Source organism: Carassius gibelio, chromosome B5, assembly GCF_023724105.1.
Source record: "Carassius gibelio isolate Cgi1373 ecotype wild population from Czech Republic chromosome B5, carGib1.2-hapl.c, whole genome shotgun sequence".
Lineage (NCBI taxonomy): Eukaryota > Metazoa > Chordata > Actinopteri > Cypriniformes > Cyprinidae > Carassius > Carassius gibelio.
Window position 1 is genome coordinate 39,787,377 of NC_068400.1, and position 17,886 is coordinate 39,805,262.

The 17,886-nt window shown below is 37.5% G+C and overlaps 1 protein-coding gene across 3 annotated transcripts in view; it reads left to right on the forward strand.

Annotated features, from left to right (window-relative positions):
• The first annotated feature begins 1,248 nt into the window (after positions 1-1,248).
• Positions 1,249-17,886, forward strand: part of LOC127957652 (WSC domain-containing protein 2) — a 47,928-nt gene continuing 31,290 nt past the window's right edge. Inside the window, exons 1-2 of one of the 3 annotated variants that reach the window (XM_052556274.1) lie at positions 1,274-1,288; positions 1,552-2,080. The gene's annotated coding sequence lies outside the window, so the exon portion shown is untranslated. Of the gene's footprint in view, positions 2,081-17,886 lie in introns of all 3 variants that reach the window. The other 2 variants (XM_052556272.1, XM_052556273.1) reach the window with 2 other exon arrangements.

The window sequence follows — 17,886 nt, forward strand, 5'->3', positions numbered from 1 at the left end:
AACAGTTTTCCTAGAGCTAAAGCACTAGGCCACGACTTTAGGGAAGTTGTGGCTTAGTGGTGAGAGAGTATGATTCCTAACCCTAGGGATGTGGGTTCGAGTCTTGGGCCGACAATTCCATGATTTAGGTGCCCCTGAGCAAGGCACCGAATCCCCAACTGCTCCCCGGGCGCTGCAGCTTAAATGGCTGCCCACTGCTCCGGGTGTGTCAACCTTTTGGTTTCATGGCAACCTAAACCCCTTAATATATAACTGCTTGACAGAAACCGAGAATCAAATAAACATACAACCAACGTTTTTTTTTATTTTATTTTTTTACATTTATTAAATCAATATGCTTTGAAATAGCCTTATAGTCTTATACTGAAATACAGTCTTATATATAAATGGTTGTGGAAATAGGCCTACAAAATGCTAATTTATCAATTTCTGGATTCACTTCCTTCATTTAACATCATGTTAATAAGTGACCGAAGATCCGCTCTCAGCTTTTTTTGTGAATTAAGTTGTTATTCTTGTTTTCTTTGCATACAAAAAGTATTCTCATGGCTTCATAAAATTACGATGGAACCGCTGATGTCACATGGATTACTTTACTGATGTCCTTGCTATGTTTCTGTGCTTTGATCGTGGTAGTACCCTTGCTGTCTATGGAGGGTAAGAGAGCTCTCAGATTCCATTAAAAATATCTTCATTTGTGTTTTGAAGATGAATGGAGGTTTTACAGGTTTGGAACAAAATGAGTATGACAGCATTTTTATTTTGAGGTGAACTATACCTTTAATAGGTAGCCAGTGCAGAGACTGTAACATTTGGGTAATATGATCCTATTTTCTTGACCTGGTAAGGACTCTAGCCAGTGCATTTTGGATTACCTGTAGCTTGATTATTGAGGATGCTGGACAAGCCCCTAGCAGTGCATTTCAATAGTCCAGTCTAGAGGTCTTGAATGCATGAACTAGCTTTTCTGCATCAGAAACGGGTAACATGTTCTGTAACTTGGCAGTGTTTAGATGGAAGAATGCTGTTTTTGTAATATGAGAAAATGACTTTTAAAAGACAAGTTGCTGTCACACCCAAATTTTTATCTGTAAGAGGAAGTAACAGTACATCCGTCTAGATCAGAGCTGTCAATTCCTGGAGGAGCTGGAGCCCTGCAGAGTTTAGATTCTACCGTAATTAAAAACACCTGATCCAACTAATCAAGTCCTTCAGGTCTATTTGAAGACTACTGGGTAGACTGTGTGTGTTGGAGCAGGATTTAAACAAAACAGGGCTTCGGTGTTGAGTTGAGTTTGACAGCCCCGATCTAGATGTACTAAAATGCAGCACTGCGCCATAACTTTGTCTAAAAAGTATTATTAAATAAATTAATATGATGGATTTATATATATATGTATATATTAGATCAAAAACAGATTGGCTTTCTGGCTCCTCATCCTAGGCCACTGATTTATGTACAAAAGACAGTGTACTGTTCGAGCAGTCGCGTTTATTAATCTCATCTCGGTTTATTTATTTAATAATTTGTTTCGTGCTGTGTCTGTGCAGAACTCTAGGCAGTGCTGTCGGGCTGTGCGGCGCGCGCTCTGACGCGCGGCTGCTGCTGTTGCTGTGAACTGCATGGATGTGAGACACGCGCCGGATACGCGAGGAGAGAAGAGACAGACAGCTCTCTTGACAACGTTATAAAAAAAAAACCGGAAAGCCTCCTCTTTGACCTGATTCACGAGTAGCAGGTACTATGCGGTCGCGCTGTGCGTGCGCGCTTGCGGCTCTGAGCGCGCGACGATGTAAAAGGCAGCGCGTGCGGATTCTGCGGCAGCTGTGATCGGGAATAACTGGGATAGGAAAACTCAGCGAGGCATGGAAAAGCACGCTGATCACTGAGCAAATAATCATCCAGACAATCATTCACAGACGTGTTCATTGTGCGCGCCCCCAGGCGCTCCGTTCTTCGATCGATTCCCACAGAAGAGACACACAGAGCATATGAATGTGAACGGGTGCGTGCGCTGCAAGTGATTCCGTAGTTCTGCCCTGCTCCGTTCAAAGGCTGCTGAGAAGACCTTACAGACAGGTAAGCCGTCAATATACAAGTTTATCATGCCGCCAGACGTTTTAGGAGCAAAGTGAATTGTAGTCAGCCTCTGCGGAGTTCATGTGTCTGCTGCACCGTTAACTTATGATGCTGGTTTTTTTATTTGCAGAGAAGATCAGCATGAAACAAACACATTTTTACAGTATTTATTAGTTTTTTAATGTTAGTTATTAAAAATACAACTGTTCATTGTTTTTTCATTTCAGCTTGGGTCTGTTAAATACTATTAACAGATAGGTTTAGTTTTAATAATGTGTTGGTAAATGTTGAAATGAACAAACTAAGAATAAAAATTCTGCTTTAGAAGTATTTTAATTGTTAGTTAATGTTAACTACACTGTAGTTAACTAATGTTAGCATATTGGCAGTAATTGCAAAGTAATGAAACCATTTTTATAGACATAGTTCCAAAGATCTGGTATATAATGGCATTTTTATAAAATGAGCATATGCTGTTGCAATGTTTGCATCTATAACATTTGACATCATCATATTAAGGGGATAATGGTGTCAGATAAACTCACAAGCTAGTATTTTTATTATTTTTTTTATTTTTTTTATTTAAGTAATCTGAAGATTGTTTTTTTTAATGTAAAAATTGTTCCAAACAGGGTCCCCAATCTAGATCTAGCATATTAGATTATTTAATTTTAAAATATGGAATATAGGCTGGGTTAACTATGACTGCTCACCAACTATCAGCATATATCAGATATATTTCACTGTTGTTTTTATGTGTAAACTTATCTTTCAAAGGAAAACCACATGCCCTTTGTTCTTGTGTGACCTTTGAACTGTTTGAAACTCTACCCATAACTCAAATGCAAAAATTGTGGTTATATAAATGCATTGATTCGTAATGACATAACATAAGTCTTTGTTGCTGTAACAGGATCAGTGTTTTGACAGCAGTTCTGCTTTGCATGATCCCCGGTGCTCATGTTGAAGAAATTCCTTTATCATCAGGGACTCTAAAGGAGGAGTTTGACTCTTTGTGTCTCATGACCCTAATATTGGTGTTAAATATTCTCAAGAGCCAGTTTTGCACATCAAACAGAACTTGCAAACAGAGAGAGTTCCCAACTACAAAAGCAAGTGGGTCCTTTCACATTTACGAGCGTCTGAATGTCTTGAGTGTCTCTAACTAATTTGAGAGTGGTAGTGTAGAGCTTGACTTGTAACAAGGTTTAATAACTCTCTAATGTCTCTGTAAATTTGGCAGCACAGTCAGTGTTTTATGATTCTCTTCATTCTGTCGCTGAGAAGCAGTTGCTATAGTGAGTGGCCTTCTTCATAGCCTCCAACCATCCACACATTCCCAGATTCTGTGAGAACATTGATTTATCATTTATTTTTTCCTGAAATGTAAGATGGTTCAACCTCTCTTGCTACTACTTCTTCCACTTGTTCCTAGTGCCCTTTAAGTGCTAAAACACATCTGTAATTGAATCAAACTCCTTCTGCTAATGTGTCATTTCTGGAATGCATTTTCTATTCAGACTGTTGTTTAAAGAGATCTTTTCCATGCTTTGTAGGACAGCCAAACCAAACCAGCAAAGATAAAACAGAGAGAAGTAATGAAGCCGACATGAACCTTAAAACAGCTGGGGGTGATTTTCAGTTTGCATAAGAGGACAAACACATCAGTGCCATACATGAGCATGTTCCCTGTGAATTTCAGGAATATTAGAATTTCCATAATAGATTAGTAGATCACAATTTAGTATATTATTTTTTTACATAACTGACCAGCTGCAAGGCTGTGTCGTGTTAATCTGTTGTGTTCGTCATAGATTCAGTGCTCCGGGCTGTTATTTTTGATTTGATCAGTGGGGTGTGAGATTAATTAGTTTGTGTGTCTGGGAGGAATGAAACTCCTCTGATCAGAGGCTGTGTTCCATGTGACTTGTTATCGGACACAAAGCACCAGATTTACAGAGTCTTTAGGACATGTTTGATGTTTGCACATGTCATTTCAATGACTAGATCAGTCATGCACTCTAAGACTCTGTCATAAACATAGGTGCTCTATTTTAAAATGGGAATGCTTCATTTTTATCTAAGATTGCTTCCATTTAAAACCTGCACATTTACAAGAATGTAAAACTGTGTTTACTATTACAATACTCCCCCGGATTACAGGATTTTACATTTCATACATTTACAACTTTTAGATAGACATGTAGTCTCATGTCATGTTTAATTACTTGTTAGGTTTTGTCTCAGAGGCCACTTGATTTAATGCAGTCAATTAAAACCTAATATGTATTTAGAATTCAGACTTTGATTAATAAATCAACCCTCTGAGCCTCTTCATGTGTGGCTTGCACTTGGTACCTTCTTGGGTGTATGGTACTACACAATATTATGAACAAACTTTTTTAATTTCTGTGTATTTTTGACCATGACAGCACAAAGTGTTACTTTTTATTTTTCAACCCTTTAACATGTCCAAATCAGGTTCATGTTTAATTAATTCATTTAATTTTGCGGGTTAACATATCTAATACACTGGGGAAAAAATTATACTAAACATTTTAAAGGGAAGTCGTTGCAAGCTTTTTATTTTAGCTTGAATTAAAAAATGTTAAATTAAATATAAATGTTAAATTAAACGTAATGTTCAAAGTTAGTCAACTAAATTTATTTTCGTTGTAGCTATAATAAATTAATTGCAGTAAATTAAATGAATACTGTTTTTCAGTGTGTGACAAGTCTCATCTCATTCTGATTAAGCAAAAAAAAAAAAAAATCTAAATGTATCGTTTTTCAGTCGGATGTAACTGAAAAGGCCGAGAGGGTTAAATATTGCACTGCAGCATTTAACTTTGATTTTTGATCAGCTGCTGTTGCACTTTTTGGAGATTTTTGCCTGTTCAGCACTGAACCACCATTCAGAAAATGAATAATTCAGTTCTACTCAGAAATCAACTGGTAAATCAGGCCTGAAAGTGTCAAATCTCTGCTGTTGCACAGTTAAGTAAGAAACTAAACTAGAGTTTGACAATCCGGTAGAGGAAATCAATCTACTTTTTCCCGGGGGTTGTAATTGCTGAGTGCACATTGGATGTCATATTGAACTTTATCCATGTTTGTCTGTAGCCAAATGTGGAACAGACCGAGCTACAACTTCATAATGTGTCTCTGAAAGATCTGGGACAAACACAATTCAAGGCCCATATTTCTCTGTTGTTTTTAATTGGGTTATTTACTCTAATTTCATATTTTTTACAGTACCAGTATAACGGATTATAAATAATGGTATTCTGTGTGTAGACATATCACATCAGAGCTTTCAATATGTTTTGTCTAAAATGCCAAAATTTCAAGTGGCCTTCCAAGAAACTGAAGTAATTAAGCTACAGGACTGACAAAACAAGTTTTGGAGTCTGTTTACACCTGTATTTAGTGCTGGCCACTTGTAATTGTGTTGCCTGGTACTGTGTAGTATAAACCAGGCTACACTCCCATTCGATTCCTAATAGAGTTTGCTTTCCAACAGAAAGTCTCTGGACAAAATTGGATAATTAAAGAGAATATATCTTGTTTGTTCAACAATTGGTCCCCTGAGCTCTGTGATGCTTCCCAATGTTTTTCCTCACTGTGTTCATCACTTAACTCTTAATTTCCTGTTATCAGTGTGCAGAGTGTACTGTACGAGTTGAAGACTTACTGTCTGTTGCTGAACTCTCTTCATGACCTTAGCAGAATTGAAGTTGATTGCATTGCTTCAGATTTGTGTCTTGGCCTGAATACAAATGTGCATGTCCTGAAGATGTTTCATTAGATTTACTTGCTCGTGATGGTGAAACATATGGTCTATTCCAAAACGTCCCTCACAGACTTTTTGCTATTGAATTATATAGTTTTGTTATTTATTAAATATCTTTACTATTTCATTAAGCTTGTTTCAATGCATTTTAAAATAGTCTTTTTCCATGAAAGACACAGCTTTGGGATTTGGCCAAAAATGAGGTCTCTTAGGCATCATGAATAAGTAGTGAAGCTTTTGGAACCAAGCTTGAACTCTTGGCTGCATGTTTGACTACATACAAATATTGCATTTCATGCATCTTCAAAGATTAAGGGAAGGGCAGTGCAAGCTTTTAAATCCTTTTTTATTTTTTTGTCTGTTGTATGACAGCTTTCTGCGTAATACATTTCTTTGATCATTCCTGTTCTCTGCTTGACCAATCACTGACTCTCAGCATCAGTGTGAGATGAAATAATTTTAAAGAAAATCACACTGAGCTCTCAGAGTTGCAGTAAGTAGTGTTTGCATTCAAGATGCCTGGACTGTCGGAGGATGTGCAGTCATCCCAGCATAAGCATAAATCTGTTGCTAATTCTTGGCTCAGAAAATGGCTTTTAGATAAAAATTTCAGCAGCTTTACCCTTCGCCCAATGAAGGACTGGAACTTCATGCTTGAGTTACCTGGGTATTCAGAGACTCTAGAAATTGATATTTTCCTGATGTAAAATACTATGTCCTACTCCAGCTTAATATGCAGAGACAAATAGAAGCAAGCTATTTGTTGGTTGAAAGCCTCAATAAGCGTAAACGTTGTGGTACAATCAAAACTTTTGTTTGTTTGCACATCCCAACCAGCACAGCAACACCAGCTCAACCAATGGTGTGGGGCAGGGCTATCAGGGGCTTGACCAATGGTACTGTAGGACGGGGAAGTGTTTGGGGAAACCTGTTTGAAAATAATCACTTTTTCTCAATTGATGCTGGTAATGTAAAAATTCCACTCTTCACCATAACTATAGATGTTCACCTAAACCTACATGCTGTACTCATTCATTCTATAGCCTTATATATCAACAAACATAAGACTTTATGATCACATTTCCTCTGTATCTCTCTTGATCCATGGAGAAAGGATAATCTATTGAGCTTTTTTTTTTTATCCTTTACAAGGAAAGCCTGAAGAATGGGTTGACTGTAGAGCAGCCGTATACATCTCAGCCAGATTTTCAGCTTAGTCCCGGATTATCAGCAACACTGGGCTTTTTCAGTAAATAATACTCAAGTAATCGCTGTTTGGACAGGTGGTGGGATATGAGAGTACAAAGCAATATTTCTTTCTTTTTTTTGTGTCTGCATCCTCAGAAAAACATTGATTTTGGTTTCCTGAATAAATGCAGATATTTAAAATGATAAAACTTAATTCACTTATTAGATAATTGACAGTTGTGCTTGTTTCATATGAGATATTGGACTCTTGTCACACATTAAAATAATTTCAGTTGAAATGTGCATTTGGTAAGTGCATCAGGTCCTGATCGTAATAGGTTTTTTTTTTTTTTGTAGTATTGATGGGCGGACTGTGTTATACTTTACGTGATTTAAATTTACTTCATGCATAATTTTTATGTATTAGTCACTTGGCAATCTGGCCAGTTATTCTAATGATATGCATCTTAATTAGCCTCAATTTTAAAATACAACATTAAAAAAGTGAATTATACATAAGTACTTCTGTGTACCCACTGGAATTAACTACAGGGTGCAGTCTGTAGAGATTTGTGTGTGTGTGTGTGTGTGTGTTCTTGTGAAGGTGTGAACGGGGAGTGTTTGAAAGCTGGCCTCCAGATGTTTCTGATTCTTAGTTTTGTCAACTTCCACAGCTCCAAGCCATGACTAATTTTATTTTACAGCATGGATAATGAACTGTAGGTCAGTTGATTAATGACCATGTTAATGCACTCCGTGGGGGAACTACGGATCTGGCCTTTTTAAGATCATAATGGAGGATGGATTGTCACAGTGGAGGTGAAATGAAACTGACTAAAAGGCCACATAAAGATCTAGGGGTGGCCAGTATAACCAAAAGTATTTATTTTTTTGTCTTTTTAAAAAAAATGAAACTAATGGTGCATAAGCACCGATACTAAATGGCTGAGCACCCACTTGAGATATTCTCTGTTCACTATACTATTGGCGAAACCAATCTGGCAAACCATTTACACGCATATTTGTGATTGCACTCTGGAGAGTGTCAAAAGGTTTCTATTTACATTGTGTTTTTGTGGCGTTGAGCAATGTACCCAATCACAGACATATCTGCTGATTTCTTAAATACCAGTCCAAGGCGTTTGTTAAAATTCACTCACCACTCAAGTTTTTCTCTATTGCTGAATTTTGCAGCTCGCGAATCCTCTCATTATAACCAAATGTAATGAAATCGCGAAAAACTAAGAATGAAGACAGCTTTTTAGTGATTATAAAGGGAGTGCTCTTTGTGTGCTTTCTAGGCTTTGTATATAATAGCTTCTGTTTTCTGGCCACATGCACGCTACAAAGTTTTGGGAATGACACCCGCATATTAAAAGGGCAATCACACTCGAAAGAGCAATGGATGGGACAAATGTATGTGTATTGAGGCTAGAGAGCACTATGAAGCACCCTCAGTATTTAATTCTGGAACCGGCATCTAATAAAATACAACCATGTTTGAGCAATTTTCATTATCAGAAGCTCATATGTGGGAGAAGTAGGGCATGCTTCCGAAAGTAAGAGAAACGAGCAGGATATTTAATTTCCTCTGTGAAGTTAGAGTAAACACTAATGCAGACGGGCTTCATTGAATACTCCTTTTATCTGATGATTTCATCGTATGTGTTGATTATTTGGTTTTTAGAGCAAATCTCTGGTTTCATCAGCTCTGCTAATAAACAATGTGATATGCTGCCAGCCAATGTTAACTGGATTTTAATTAAGATACAAAACATTATTTACCCAGTTTGCATCTGTGAGGCGTCTGTTACACATTTTCCTTGTGTCATTATTATTGAATGTTGACTACTTGGTTTTGTATCTTGCAGTCCGTGTGTTTCGGTTCATGATCTTTATTCTTCATATAGTCCTAAATAAAATAAATAAGGCCCTGTAAAGACCTAGGTTTGGGCAGTGTCATCATTACATTGTTTTCTGTAATTTTATTTGAATGCAATGGTATAAATGACTATTTAGTTAATATAGCGAATTACAAAAGACAAAACAAGCTAGCCTATGTATTGTGGTTGAAGTTTAAAGTGGAATTAATGAGACCTTGGCCAGGCTAATTAAAGACTTTTTGACTTTATCGCACATAACAAAGATAAAGAGGCTGGCTGCTGACAGTTCGAGATTTATAATGGTGCACTAATGGTGTCGTGGCCATTATTCAAGGTCAGTCTTTGGTCTGCTCTTCATGATGGAGACCTGACTAATGCAGACAGCTTCCACCGTCTTCTTATGTCTCAAGGGGCCTTGAACACTTCATAATGATCTGCAGTGGTCCGTGTGGTTTAGCAAATGGAGGAGAAAGTGTCATTTTTCCAGCGTGGGTTTGGAGAACTGTTGAGGAAAGCAGTAGAGCTCTTGTCCAAGAAGACAGCCAGTATGAAGCAATATAAAAAGCTGTAGAAATTCTGTTTCGTGTGAGAAACTACTAACTGATATATATTTTTCAAATTCAATATTTTTACTGGATTTCTGGTGCTTGACTCTAGAGTCTGTCCTTATCTACCATGAGAGACAGTCATGAGTCTTTGTGATTTCATGAATTTGATTAAAATCTGTTGATTCATGCACTAATTCAGTTATAACCCATTTCATCAGATATCCTTCACAGCAGTAAAGCAGCCGTCTCACCTTCTTTCTCAGTCTCTTTATTGAAGGGTAGACCATTTACTGAATCTGACCCGGGATAATGAAGAACTGGTTGTGTGTGAGAGACACAGAGGACCCTGAGAAAGATGCCCCTTAAAGAGAGCGAGAAAGGGAATAATAGCGACTGAAAAGTGGTCTTGAGATAACATTCAGTACATGTCTGTAGGCTTGCAGCAAGCAATAATTACCCACTGTGAATGGCAGACCTGTGCTTGTTCGACAGTGAACTCTTCTGTGGGCCTTAAAGGATGGCCTTTGTGGGTGTGTGTGAACCTGATAGGGTGGCTGAACACAGGGCCACCAGACACTGGGGTCCTGCCAATGTTCACTCCTACCTTCAATCCAATCAGGATGTTGGGTGCAGTTACAAGCCACAATGGCAGCAATGAGATATATCAGATTTCACCGATGGAATGGAATAGAACAGAATGAAAATGAATGGAAGTAAATTGCTAGGAATGGCTCTCAGTGTAATGGAATGAAATAGAATACATTACGTTTAACAATAGGATGCTATGGAGGGAACTGAAGGCAATAAACGAGACTGGAAGGATGCTAAGATCTGCTTGTGCTGTAATGCACACACAGCTCTCAGGATCAGTGGAATTAAGCCGTATTATGCTTAATTCCTTAAAATTAATTCCTATTCTGGAGTAATTGATGCACTCCGAGAGAGATGATCGGTGGGACTGTGCAGGAAAGATAAACAGACTGCTGCTTTTTTTTCGTATGCTGTGTCTGTTTTATTAATGCACACACCTGGAAATCATCTGCTAATGGAGCAGGATCAAATCCAAACCATAACAACCAGCAACACAATGAAACATAATCAACCCTGTTAACTGAATGTAATTTAAATTGAGGGTAAGAGTGCTGTTTGGGGGTCGCTCTTAATGTGGACAGTACAAAACACTTTGAGTGAGTTGGAAAATGTGTATAATTTAGTGCATTTTTGCTTTGTAAATGTTACAGTATTTTGCATACATAAGCAAGAATGCTGACCTAACATGAATTCTGCTTCTGTACACTACATGTTTGCTTTTGTTTTGAAATACTGTCTTTTATCTCCGCTTCCCTGAAGATCTGTGGTTTGTGATCTCTTTCATGTTTGCTGAAGGTGGTGGCTGTAGTAAGATGTCGGAGATTACTTTGCTGTGAATCCTCACCGTACAAGTCATCGATAAACTTTGAAGTTGTTTGTAACCGTGTTCTTTCTTACTTTATTTCCCTTTAGTCAGTGGTGGAGCCTGAGGGTGCTTTCACATCTCTAGTTCGGTTCATTTGGTCCAAACCAAGGGCAAACAATTATACATTGTAGCATTTTTCAACTTTTTTGGTTCCTTTTCACACTACACTGATTGCTTTAGTCCGTACCAGTTGAAACTAACCAAAATGCAGTCACATGACAACATCTACATCACTCATTGGCCATGACATATTTCCTAAACTGTTTTTTGATTGGTCAGAATTTACATGCGGGAAAAAGCAGCAAACAACACAGAGACAACACAAATATGGAGAGACGACTGTGCGGGCTGGTTTTTTCCCTGGCCATAATCTATTACATTGTTTGTATACACCACAATATGCAAACTATACATTTCTATAATGAAGTGCGGATGCGGCTTGAAAACAACATTCTAATGCGGAGGCGTGCATTAATTCTTCTTAACTCTGACATTCTCATGGTCATCTGACCAAATTTCTATAAGGCTCCGCACCTCCTCACTACTCCAAGTTTGTCCACGAGCTGCCATGCTAAAGTGCAAACTGTAAACAAACACTTCCTCATCCCATAATGCGCAGCTGACTACGGCAGCTGGTTTAGTCCAAAAATGATCAATACTTTTTGCAGTTGGGTGTGTTCGAGGTCGGATCACGTTCTCACCACAAACGGACCGCTCCAGAGTTCGCTTGAAAGCATACCGAGACCACCTCTTCAAGCAGGTCTCGGTACGCTTGTTTGGTCCGCTTTTGGTGCGCACCTGAGTGCGATGGCTGCTTTCTCACCTGCCCAAACGAACCGCACCAAATGGGGAAACGAACTCCGGTACGATTCAACTTAACTAAATGAGGCAGTTGTGAAAGCACCCTGAGCCACACGTAGCTTTCCCAGTCGAGTGCTGCGCAGCTCTGTTGTAGTGGAGTCCAAAAATGCAGTCAACAGGTTTGTATGCTATTTAGAATTGAGAAGACCTTTTAAAATTACAATTTTGTTCCTGAATTCCTTTTTTCAATTGAGGTGGTAAACAGTTTGCAGATTTGCCATTTGAGTGTAGGAAGTAGAATTAAAACAAATAGAAATTGAATGTAAAAATTCTTGAAGTTTGAAGGATTGCGGCTAGAATAGAGATTTTATAATTTAATTAACTTTTGTGAAGAACACTTCGTAGAATGCATCACCTGTGTTCCATTTCTTTGATATTGCAATCAAGTAAATTTCTCTGTCATTCAAATTCTGTGGCCAATACAGTTTAAATTCAAACTCCGGAACTGAAATGGAACTATTCTGTTTTGCCCAACCCTGGCAACCAAACACACAACCATTATGATATACTGTACATGTACCTGTGACTTTGATTGCTTTATTTAAAAAAAGTTGTGCAAGATTTGAACATGCAATTTTTCACATTCACAAAGCAAGATATGCTGTTCATGTGTTTGGGATTGGTAATTTTTTTTTTTTTTTTTTAATGTTTTTGAAAAGAAGTCTATTGTGCTAACAAAGGCTGGATTTATTTATTCAAAAACTCCGTACAAACTGTGATACTTGCTTGCCATCAACAGTTCTTCATTAAATTAAAGCTGTATTAAGATTGAAAGTAAATAATAAACTCCTCCTGCAGTCGGGAATTGTTTCATCCTAAGTCTCCATATACAAATACCAGTCAGTAGCTCTCTGTTAAACAGCATTAACAGTGTTATATAAACTGGATTCTAGATTTAATCCATTGTGACTACAAAAATGTAAACCTCTGTGATGACAGTGTGTCTGTGATCTAATGAGTCGGTCTAAGCTTACACTTGAATGAGGTATTTCTCATATCGCTGTAGAATGCATTTATTTGGACAAATCATCAAGCACTTTGCTCCTGCCAAAGAGGAGAGCTTAAACAATGCTGTCAGGCACAAGGTCAGCAGCTATTCCTGCATGTCAGGTGGGGAGTCTGGCTTTTAGTAACATACTGTAATGGGTACAAACAATTATTCTGTCAACGAAGGAATCTTAGCATTTCACCACTGTTTAATAAACCTGTTGAATAAACACTGCTCAGGATAGAGACCACATAATCGCTCAAAATGGCATCCTTTTGCGTCATGCACGTCTGATCTGAGAACTTGAATTCATGCTTATGATCAAGTTAGGTCTACCGATATATCACAAAATGCATGCATTTTTAAGCATTGTGGTGACATTAAATCATTGAAATTCAATCAGCAATGGAAGAGAACTAATTTAGCTATATGGGCACAGTGCACACACTCTCTGAGAGACTGATTCTGAGCGCTGTCAGAGAGGTGCACACACTTCGAGACGGTGCTCATACAATGCAGGAGTATTATCCTTGTAAACAGTAATTTGGCAGCTCTTAAAGTGACAGCAGTCTAATATTCCTGCTGTCTGTCTGTCATGTTAATCAAGCAACAAAAGAGAAAATCTCTCACTGCTCTGGATTAAATAATTTTTGTAACTTTTAATAAGAAATATATATTTAATTTAAAAAGAGAAGAATATGCAATGTTTTTATTCATTTGATTATACAATGTATTTTCTTATTTATTTGTTCAACTTTAGTTTTTTTGTCCCTTTTCTTGTATTTAGTTTCGTAATCTTATTTTATCGCTGACTGTTTACTTGTCTTGCGTGAGCTTGAGTTTTTTTTATTTATTTTTATTTATGCTAGTGTTGTTTTTTTGTGTGATATTGACACTGCTTGCAACATTTTTTAAATGTCCATGGTTTAAAAAATGTTTATATCATAAGGGCCTTGTCAAAAGCAAAAATATTGATATTGTGATATATCGTTACCGTGAAATAAAATGTTATATGTAGATTTGGTCAAATCACCCACCCCTACTATTAGATATGGGTATGTATTGTATACATAAAGATATTTATTATCATCATTATAATGATCAAAAAAAAAAAACTAGTATTCTGTTCCAGTTTTGTTTTATTTTGAAACCCATTTCTGTGTTTAACTTTTAAGTCACCTTGGATAAAATTACCAGCTGAAGGATTCAATTTAAGTGTGAATGTTTTCTAATATAATATATATATATATATATATATATATATATATATATATATATATATATATATATATATATATATATATATATATATATATATATATATATATATATATATGTGTGTGTGTGTATATGTATGTGTGTGTGTTTTGAACCTGTATTCTAATAAACAACTAGAGCTGCTGTGTGTCTTTTGAATCATAATGGGAGAAGCATGCTAATAATATTGAAGGAGGGCACGTGTGAACTTCATTAGACATCTGAGTTTTGCCTCTCCCACGGCTAATATATTAATAAATTTCTGCAGCAGAATTTTTTTGTATATATAGCAGCTTAGCAACAACAAGTCTTTCTGCCACATTTCTCAAAGGAACCCACAATCATTTCTTTCTCATGCAGGCACCTTCTCCATGCTCACTCCCCTCCTGTAAGTGTGCGTTCTTCCGTTCTTCTCTTAGTTCATTCTACTTCTGCAATTTATCTTCCGCCCACTCTCTCAAGGCTCACCAGCTCTTTGTCTTGTTCTCGCCCTCTTTTGCAGTCTCTCTCTCTCTTGCGCTCAGCTCATTTTTTATTCATATTCAGAATGGTTTCTGAAAGGAAGAGCGGAAACTTCAGCGCTGCATGCAGGCACTCTGCAGCAAGGACATTTACACCTCATATCTCACTGACACTGACAGGCGGCTGTTTGTGTGCATGAACGCAAACCCGCAACCCACATGTAGCCTCCAAGCACTGCTTGGTTTTTCCCCTTCTGCCTCTTTTCTAAGATGCATTAGTGAGATGATTTGCTTAAAAGTAAACTCATCCTCATGTCATTTGAACCTGTGTGATGGCCTTTCCTCTGTACAACACACACACACGCGCGCGCACACACATGCACAGTCTTTATGTGTGTGTGTGTGTGTGTGTGTTAGTCATTCTTTTCATGTGGCTGAAATGAATCTACTGCTTTCAAGCTTCAAAGTAGGTTTCGAAAGCAAGTTTCATACAAAGGCTTTATATAGTCGTTATATAGCTTTGTTTGCAAAACTGAATAAAATTTACATTGTAGTTGATTTGATACTCTTCCCCTTCAGTGTGCTGTTAACTGAGAAGACCAGACAATTTGAAGATATGTATTTATTTAAGAGTAGTTTTTGCCTTTATTGCCATATTTCCACAACAGTATAAATACATGATCAAAATGTGATGATAATTGTTGTGATGAGAGGCCTGTGCCTCAGTGCTGATGAGAGGCTCCTGGTTCATTACTGAACCAGATCAATCGGTTCACTGAAAAAAATCACATCACCAAGAATAATCTGTTCATACTTCTCTCATCTGTCAGAGAGAGGTAGAGTAGTGCCAGCTGATTTTTAGTGAACAGTGATGCACAAAGCTCAGTCATCATATAGCTTTCATATTTAACAATTTAGTGATATTTTCATGGTGCTTTTGTGTCCTTTTGAAGCTTGATAGCTTTATTTCTTTATTTCTCTTCATTGTATCTGCATGTAAAAAAGACAAGTACAATATTTTCAGAATGTCTCTTTTTTTTTGTTGCGTTAAAGAAAAAGTCATGCAGCCTTTGAACAAGATGAAGATGAGTAAATGGCGACAAAAGTGAGCTTTCCCTTTAACGTTGAAAGACTTCTTTATTTGTTTCTTGGTTCTCTCGCTCCTCTCTCAGCTCAGGAAGGATTTGAGAGGCACAGTGCTCTCCTGATACACATCAAGAGCCGAATTTTGTTCTTCCTGCTGTCTCGGTGCACTAATGAGACTAGACCAAATCTAACTAGAGCTCGAGCTGCAATAAAAGGGATATTGCACTTAAATACTCAATCAGCAAGAAGAACAAAATACTATTCACCCGGGACCCTCTCCTCTCCTACCCTTAACTATTAATTATAATTAATTATAATATGCATGCAACTTTTATGATACCTGCAATAATCATTAATAAGAAAATGCTTTTGTTTTGTATTGATAAATTCCCTGTGTACCAGTGAATAAAAACAATAATAATAATAAAAAATGAATGACAAGACTAAAAACAAGTCCTCCCCCTCTCCCCAGTGGACTTCGTATCAAACTGAATTAAACCTGAGATTTGTTTTTGTTGAGCTGAAGATGTGCAGGAGTACACTGGTGTTTCGTGTGGACTGATCTGTTTCAAGGCAGAAGGCTCTTGGCTGTGATCTGGGGCTCTGTGTGGGTGGGTGGGCTGTTGACTGACATCAGTCAGATAACAAAATCCTTCCTCTGGCCATGCTCAAAAATAAAAATAAGCACTGGCCTGTTGCCCCTCTCCCTCTCTGACTCAGATATGCAGAGGTCAGCGTGTGGCAGACTGAAGTAGATGGGCATGCTTGTGGGTTTGATTTTGGAACACTGCTGTGTTCCAAGGGTTTTTTGATTTCATTCCAGATTTTGTAATTGCACCCAAGTGAGCTTTTAACAATGAAAATCCAAATACGGTTATTTTTGTTAGTTATAAAAAAAAGGGAAGTTACCAGTGTTGGGAAACAGCATCCAGGAAGGGAAGAATCAGTGAAGCGTATTTCCGGTTTGGCTATAGTGTGGAAAAACCGATTGTTTTTTTAAAGTTAATTAATGACACTGTTGACCAAAGGTGAGGCAGGAAACGATGCCATAGCAAACTCTACTGTGAGTGTGTGCGTGACCACAACTGCCTGAGCTGACTTCAGATTATCTCTTGATATCTTTAGTACACAAGATTCAGCTCGCATCAATCTCCATCATAAAAACAATGTTTGTTCAAGGAGCTAAATGCATTTTATGACTGAGTAATAAGTCTGATAAAAATAACAGCCCCTGAGCCAGTGGTTATAAAATCTTTAAGGCCAATCTGTGCTTACTTAAGGCTTCATTGGATACAATATATGTGGTTTAATGGGAACAACAGCAAAACATCTAATCAGTTCAATGGCTTGAACCACTGCGCTGCTCATTATCCTGATTGGAGTAGCTTGAGAGAGTTTCAGGTCAGTTATTTTTGAGATCCAGCTATTACTTGGGTGCATAGCTATTATGCTATGGGTCAGATATTTCTAGATTTATTCGCTTATTTAACTTTTCTGTCTGCAGTTGTCTGAGATGATGCCTACTTAGGAATATTTGAAAAGATCTTTCTGCCATCAAATATAGATTGCAGGGCCTTTTTGCCAGTTCACCTTCAGTAGCATGACACATGCATTATCACAAACCGTAAATAAGCTATCAGTTGTTTGGGGTGAATAAGATTTTTAAAAATGTTTTCATTCTCACCAAGGCTGATGTTGTTTGATCAAAATACATCAGAAAGAGTAAATTATTACAGATTATAAAGGTTGTGTTCTATTTTAAAATTTTTCTAGTCACTTTTGTTTTTATTTTTCAGTAGGCCAATTCTGTCTTGTTTGTAGACATGGCAAATCTTTTTTAGTTATCCTTTACATTCAATGTGAATATTAATTCATGAGCCCGGTGAGGGGAATTGAGGACAAGCAGATGCACGGCTACTATGTAAATACACAATATCATGCAGAAAATCATGGCTATTGTACAACATGTACGTAAGGGGATTACTGTACTTTTAACCCATTTTTTGTTAGCTCCCTCTCTCCCTGTCTCTACCTCCTCCTGCTTCCCCACATGAATAAAAGCTTGAGGATTGAGGGTAATGGACTATGTAATATTATAAAGATTACAATAAGGCAGCTCTCTCCAATCCCTCGGTTTAAGCTTCACTATAAAAACCCAATGCTCTTATTGTGCTGGCCATAGAAGTAAGAAGTCACTATTAGATGATGTTAGACATTGACTGATTGAAATTACTGCTCCGTGTCAGCAGCACAATGGAGAAAAGTAACAATAGAGTTCAGAAGAT